The following is a 7,729-nucleotide window of genomic DNA, read 5'->3' on the forward strand; positions in this document are numbered from 1 at the left end:
ATATTTTTTTGAGTATCTTGTGATAAGAAAGAGTAAATTGCCAAGTTAGAATTACCATTCATAATAAACTAATTATTATACAGAACTCAATAAATAGTATTATTTAATGTTACATGGGAAGAAGATGAGAAACATAAATTTAAATTGTTAAATAAGTTTGCCTGTGTCAAATCGCTTGGAATTTTGGCAATTTATAGAAAAGGATGATATGTAATAAAAGTTGACCAAAGAAAGGGAAAGTCTTTAATAATAAATCAGAAGCTATACGTTCACTGTATTTTTATCATCAGTAAATAATACCACAGATATTAATGAATAAACTAGCTATTATCATTTATAATATAGATGTGTTAGTTTTACCTTAGATATAGGTTTTTTGTTTTGTTTTGTTTTTTTTACCCTCAGAAAAGAAGTTTTAGTTCCAAGCCCGTAGGAAGGCATTACAAATAATGGAGATAGAAACACAAATCGAACCTTGAAACAGCGACAGGCCTGCTGGATAGGCAGGAGGACCCAGCCAATCGGGGGGGAAAGCAGGGGTGACACACGCTAGACATGTTCCTCATCCTGAAGCCTGGATATGAGTATGGCTATTCTGAGGGAAGGGAGCTGGGAATCAGAAATCCTCACCCCACCGACCCCAATGTTGCTCTGGATGGTTGGGAGAAAGACAAGGCAGCAGCACGTGATGGCAAAGCTGTCATGGAATCTGACCTTAGCATTTCCTGCCTGCTCTGATCCTAACAGCTGATAAGTGTTACCCTGCATATTTCAGGGGTTGAACCGGGAGAGCAAGCAAAACAGCCATCGCTTCTGACAGAAGAGGTGCGGCATCTTAGCACAGCAGTGCTTCTGGAGGGCACTGTGTGACTCTCGCTTTGGCCTCTGCCGATACTGCCTGGCTGAGAGTCCAGATGAGGCTCCTCTCCCCTGAAGCAATGCGCCCACTGTGGTGCAGGCTGACCTGTTTGGCGTCGGTGGTTCTCCTCTGCCTGCAGTTGCTGGGTCCGCTCCAAGTTGCTAAGACCCAACATGCCTTGTGCCTGCCGTTGCTGCTGCAGCTACAACGCGATCAGGCAGTCCGGGTCTACCTGCCATGCTTTTCTGGGGAGCTGCTGCCACCCTCTGCTCCAGGCCCCTAGTCCAGGGAATGACTGAGGTGCAAGTCAGTGTCACAGAAGCACCTGTCTTCATCCACATTGTGCAAGCTCTCCCATAACACTGGCTCCTCCTGTAGAAAGCCCTGGTTGGTGACCAGTAGGGACAAGCAACTCTGTGCTTAGTCATAGTGCTAAAGTGATTTTTTCAGAAAAAGACACGAAGTTCACTCTCCTTGGCAGCTGCCATTAGCTCACATAGACCATGTAGGTCAGCTGTGCCGTGCTGGTGTCTTGGATCTGCTTTGTGATCAGACCTTCTGTCACGAGGTTGGTGATCAGACCTTCTGTCACGAGGTTGGTGTCGCTGGAGAGCTTGCCGGTGACCTTTTCTACCAGCTGGTTGTAATTCATTTTCCCAACTGCCCTGATTTTCCCAACTGCACTCACATCCTTAGAACTCTGGATCAACAAGCCAGGCCTGGAACAGAAGACGCCTAGTAGGTCAAAGACACTGCACTCAGATGTACACTCAGAATCAGAGACACCTGTGAATTGCACATTGACATCCAGACCTGTCTGTCACCAGTTTAGGCAGCACTTGTCACTGTATTGTCCACGTTCTGCTGAAAACTAAGCTAAAGTCCCTCTGACTTCTGGGGCTTGATGGACAGGAGGCAATCTCCACAGTGGGCCATCAGCTCATCTAATGTGATCACTTCCTCCTAAGGGAGCAGCGCATTCACGCGCATGCACGCGTGTACACACACACACACACAGCATCTTTATATAAAATTATTACATGCGTCTTTTATTGGCTCTTACTTTGTGCTCAAAGTGTTCCTTCAAAGTGATGTTTTCACTGTTTCTTTTAGCAATTGCCTAAAAAATGTGCTGTTATTAAGTGCTATTATTTCATAGAACTCTTTTTGATTTCTAGCCCCATCATCTTTCATATCATCACCTTTAAAGTATGGTGAAAATGAAAATATTTAACATTTGAGAGAGACAGAGACAGAGAGACAGAGAGAGAAAGAGGGAGAGAGGAGAAAATAGAGAATGTCTTTATGTAATAGAACCTGAAATATGTGTACGTGTGTGTGTATAAAAACACACAGACTCATACCCACATACACACGTGGATGTATAGAAATAAAAGGACATGTATATACACATATGTATATATTTATATGTATGTATGTATATATATGTGTATGTGAACACATTAATACTATAAGCATATATTGCATACAATATAAAATATGAGGTCAGAAAATTAAGTTCGCAAAATCATCTAGAAAAAAATGCTACATTGCTGAGAGTATCACTATGGTCACCTTCGGAGTACTCCCCTTGGGAAGCTATGCACCAAGGCCAGCACCTAGTCCATCCTTGAAAGCAATTTTGGAACTCTTTTTCTGGAATGGCCAGCAGAGCTGTCATCGTATTACCCTTGATGTCCTGAATGTCATCAAAATGTCTTTCTTTCAATATTTCCTTTATCTTCTGGTAAAGAAAGAAGTCATTGGGGGCCAGATCAGGAGAATAGGGAGGGTGTTCCAATAGAGTTATTTGTTTACTGGCTAAAAACTCCCTCACAGACAGTGCCATGTGAGCTGGTGCATTGTCGTGATGCAAGAGCCATAAATTGTTGGTGAAAAATTCAGGTCGTCTAACTTTTTCATGCAGCCTTCTCAGCACTTCCAAATAGTAAACTTGGTTAACTGTCCAGCTGGTACAAATTCATAATGAATAATCCCTCTGATATCAAAAAGGTTAGCAACATCATTGCAACAAGTTTGCGAACTTAATTGTCCACCTCGTATTATGTGCGTTTTCCATTATATTTTAACAATAGAAATGTATAAATTTTAAGATGATAAAAGATAAACAGACAAAATTACTTACTAAAAAGTTTTGGACAATAATTTTCCTTTTGGACAACAAATATTAAAAGGCTTCAAATCCATTTTGAGATGTCACATACGTTATATATGTGACTAACATATACTATTTCTTCTGAAAGAAAAATAAAAGAATCTCTGCATACTCAAAATCTGATACTAACTTCATAATAGGCTTAACTGAAGAAGATGTGAGAATTGGCAATTCTGATTTTCATTGTTTGATGGTTACTTTTCTCAGCCCCTTATGCTTATATTTTAGTATAGAATATTGAAAACAATTTTGATGGGAATAGTAATAATGGCTGTGCCTATAAAAATATTATCCAAAATTTTTAATCAGTTTCAATAAGAGTTGTTCCGAAATACACATTTGAAATCACCATCAATGGAATCATAGAGACAAAATACTGTGTGTGTGTGTGTGTGTGTGTGTGTGTGTGTGTGTGTGTTTTAATCCATTACAAAGTCTGCTCTTCCTGACATAAGGGTGATAGGTTTGTATCTCTTTGTCTAATTAACACCTTTAATCTTTTTTAATAGTTAGGCATTCTCTCTTTGGTTTTGAGGCATGCTAGAGATAAAAGCAAGAGAGGTTAATCCTTTCTATACTTTATTTCTTAATTTCTGCCACAGGGATTCCCTTTCCATTGTGGCTATTTATTCAGGAACCCTGATGATCTGCTTTGAGTAAGAGACTGGCTCCTCCTGTAGAAAGCCCTGGTTGGTGACCAGTAGGTAAACCGACTCTGTGCTTAGTCATAGTCCTAAAGTGATTGTTTCGGAAAAAGACACGAAGTTCACTCTCCTTGGCAGCGGCCATTAGCTCACATAGACCACATAAACTAACAGATTGTTAGTTTAGATAGAACTATCATTTAATATTACTTACATATTAAATTATAGGGGCTATAATTACTAACTGTTAAATGAGCACAACTCCTATTTCTTACATGCCTTTTTTATTATTATGCCTAAGAAATTAATCAAACTAATGCTTTTGAAATTGATATTGAACCCAGATAGCATTATCCCTAGAATTATTCTAACAAAATGGTAACAAGAGTGGTAAACAAGCCTAGATTTAATTAATCAAGGATTTTATAAGTAAATACTAGTTTATTGAGGATGGTTTGATTTTTCTCACGAACATGAAGAATATTGAATTTCCTATGGTATTGCTAATAAAAAATACATTAACTAAAATTGGCATTTAATAAGTCATAGAGATTTGACTTTTTATCTTAGAATTTTTTTAATGTATAAATATGTCCTACATGAGGTAAAAATTTGACCATTTGCCCCAATAGCCTTGAAATATTTTTAACACTTTTTTTTCCAGAATTTTGGAAAATACACTGAGATTTTATTTGTAGAAATGAACTCTCCTTCAACATCCTCCATTTGGAAATTTAAGCAAACCATACATATTTAAGTATTTTGAAATTAATACAACTTTTTCAATAGAATTTTTTATGACTTGAGATTTCATCTTAGACAAATATAATATATAACATGTATCTTCAAACATTTTTGTTTAATTGAACCAATATGCCATCTCTTCAGAATTGTAACTAAGGAGGAACTTTCAAAATGGATTTGTTTTCTTTAAAAAAAATTAGTATTAAAATATTCTCAATTTGACAAGGATTATAAAAGTAAACATCCCTACATTACAGAGAGAGAGAGAGAGAGAGAGAGAGAGAGAGAGAGAGAGAGAGATTTCTAAATAACTCTAGATCTCTAAATAAAGATCCCTAAATAACTTTAGGTAGAAAAACTCAGGAGTGCTAACCAAATATTTAAAAATGAGACAAATTCCTCAGGGAAAATACAAATATAGGTAAATTATAAATTAAAGCACTTTCAGAATTTTCTATTAGAAGCTTTCTATAATGTTTGTTAAAATATATGCATGGAACACATTTGCTTAAAGTATATAATAATCAGCTCTGCCGTTATTCCTCCTATGGGCAAAGCTCTCACTGAAAATATATTGGTGTAAAAAAGATTTATTTTCTTCCCAAAATATTCTCTTCAGTGATTTGTGAGGGAAAAAAAAAGAAGACGAAGAAGAAGAATGTAACAGCAGTTTAATGAATGAGTTTGAATTATCTGCTTTGTTTCTTCATAAACCTAACTTTCCAATAGAAATAGATGGTTGTTATTCATTCTCCATTTTCTTATATATTTTTTTGACTATGCAACTTTTGCGTGCTCATCAAAAAAAGTCTGTAAAGTACAAAATGGATTTTGTTCTGCCCTGCCTCCTCGCCTGCCTTTCCATTTACTAGCTGCCTGCCCTTGACCAGAATAATTGACCTAGAATAATTGTTGAACTCTATTTCTTTATCTGAAAAATAAGAATAATGTCTGCTTTAAGTCATGTGTGTGTGAAAATCAATATGATGTTTATAAAGTTTCTAGCACACAGACGGCACTCAGCAAATGTTACGGATGTGTCCCCATTTTGGAGATTTCCCATCTTATAAGCAGCTCTTACATATCACACTGCCTTGTTATGGTAGTTCTGTGGATCTGAATAAAACATGACACCTTTTGGAAAGCCAGAAAAACCACGATTCAAATCAGTATTACCTTTCCCAGTGAAGACTCTCTGCTCTTCTCTCTTCTTTCATTTTCTTCGTTATTTTTATTTTAAATCTCTGAACCAAAAGCTTGGCTATCTTTCCAGCTGGTATTTCTTTTATATTATAATCATTGGATGATAGAAACTACAGAAAGTTCATTTACAAGAGAAATTGCAGCAGAAACCACAGCACATGATGTTATATGTCTACACTGAGATTAAACAGTGTAGTTGAATGTGTTTTAGTGACATGGGCCACTCACATCACATTGTCCTGTGAGGAGCCAGAAAGCCTAGTCCCCTGGCTTTAGGTCCCTGTGGACATCTGCTCTCAGGCAGGCTTCATGGGCCTGCGACCAGCGTAGTCACACATATTCAGAAAGGTCCCATTCTTGGGATTCAGTCCTCTGCCCCCAGTCTTGAAATTCTTAAGAACTTTTATGGGTTTCTACCTTGCAATCAAGTTAGATGGGACAGTGGAGGGTGCGTTCGAGATTGGAGCCTGGCTCACATTGGCCTTCTTCCTTGGAATGAGTTCTTGGGACAGCCCCCAACTCCCTGCCCTCTGCTTCCTGGTGCCCTAGGCTCTGGCCAGCATTCTCTTCCCACTTCTGCCCCGTGATTGCTGATGCCCTGTCTGGGCAGCCACCCAGGGATACGACTCTGGTTTTTCCATTCCGCCTCTGACTTCCGCATGGCCTGGGCAAGGACCTGGATTGAGTTGGGGTCAGGAGCGCATGCTCAGTGGTGTTTCAGGATGGGAACTAGCTGTAGCATCGCTGCCAGCTGGCGACAGCATTGGTGATTCTGTCACTCTCCTGGGTCCAACAACTCAGATCAATTAATGTCTCTAGAGGGGTTGCCCATTGGTCCCCTGTGAGTCGAGCAGCAGCAGTAGGAAGGGGAGGTAGATTTCCCTGTGCCCCCAGGGTCCTGGCAGCGGTGGGCTACACCTGCTGGGGTGTGGGTGAGGGCCCTCGGTGCGTGCCAGGGTCTGCACTTTCCTGGCAGAGTATCCCCATGGAGAGCATGTGCTACATTAAATAGAACATAAACATACAACATAGAACAGGTCACAGGAGAGATAGCAGAGAAAGGAACAAATTTTATATTTTATTACCTTTAATGGCACTTTAATCCTACTTTTTGAACAAATGACCCTACATTTTCATTTTTTACTCAGCCCCCACAAATTACATACCAGGTCCTACCTGTTCACTTGTTCTCTGAATCTCCTGCGTTGGCCACTGAAGACTTTACTTACCTTCCCTCCTTTTCCTCTCTTTCAACCCAATTCATTATTTTGAAGCCCAGCCAGAAGGAGTTGATCTGATGAGGTGATACACAACCATGTTGTCCTGGGACCTCCCTGGTCCTAATAGTTCCGAGTCTTTGTTCCCTAAGAAGCAGTTCCTTGAGTCACGTTTGTCTCCAAATTTTATAATAATAATAGTGCTAGGGGATCTCTAAAAGGATATTCAATCTATTCACACATGTTCCCAATATTGGCCTTACTATGCTATTCCTTAATTTCTGTCATTTATTATTTTATTCATTGAATTAGTATGTATTGATTGCTTACTAACCACCATCCACTCTGCTAAGTACTAGGGATACATTCATTCATCCAACAGATATTTATTGAATGTTTACTAGATACTGGACTCTATTTCCCGACTAAAAATATCATGGTAAACGAGACAGCCAAAATCTTTACTCTCGTGGAGTTTTATATTTTAATGGGGTGAGGAGTGGTGGACAAACAATAAACAACTAAATACATAATGTCCAACTTTTAAAGTTTAACAATATTTATACATTCCTGAAATTGTTTGAATTTCAACTACCTTTATAGAATAGTGTACACACACACACACACGCATGTGCGCATACACACATACCTGTTCTGTTAGTTACTAAAAAAACATGGATAGCATAGGAATTATTTTCTTTTGTGTATCCTATATTATCAATAGCCAATGTAAATTAACGATAGATATAATCAATAAATCCCACCTCCTTAAATGAGCAGAAGTTAAGAGAAAGTAAAGTCTCTGTTGTTAAATGACTCAAGACATAATTAATGATTTAAGGAAATATATATAAGGGCCAAACTAATGATAGAGAAAAGGAACTAC

At 38.5% G+C, this 7,729-nt stretch overlaps 1 pseudogene; it reads right to left on the reverse strand.

Annotated features, from left to right (window-relative positions):
• Positions 1-771: 771 nt before the first annotated feature.
• On the reverse strand, positions 772-1,816 carry LOC117033689 (ubiquitin carboxyl-terminal hydrolase MINDY-1-like; annotated as a pseudogene).
• Positions 1,817-7,729: the final 5,913 nt, after the last annotated feature.

Source organism: Rhinolophus ferrumequinum, chromosome 14 (genome assembly GCF_004115265.2).
Source record: "Rhinolophus ferrumequinum isolate MPI-CBG mRhiFer1 chromosome 14, mRhiFer1_v1.p, whole genome shotgun sequence".
NCBI classification, from domain to species: domain Eukaryota; kingdom Metazoa; phylum Chordata; class Mammalia; order Chiroptera; family Rhinolophidae; genus Rhinolophus; species Rhinolophus ferrumequinum.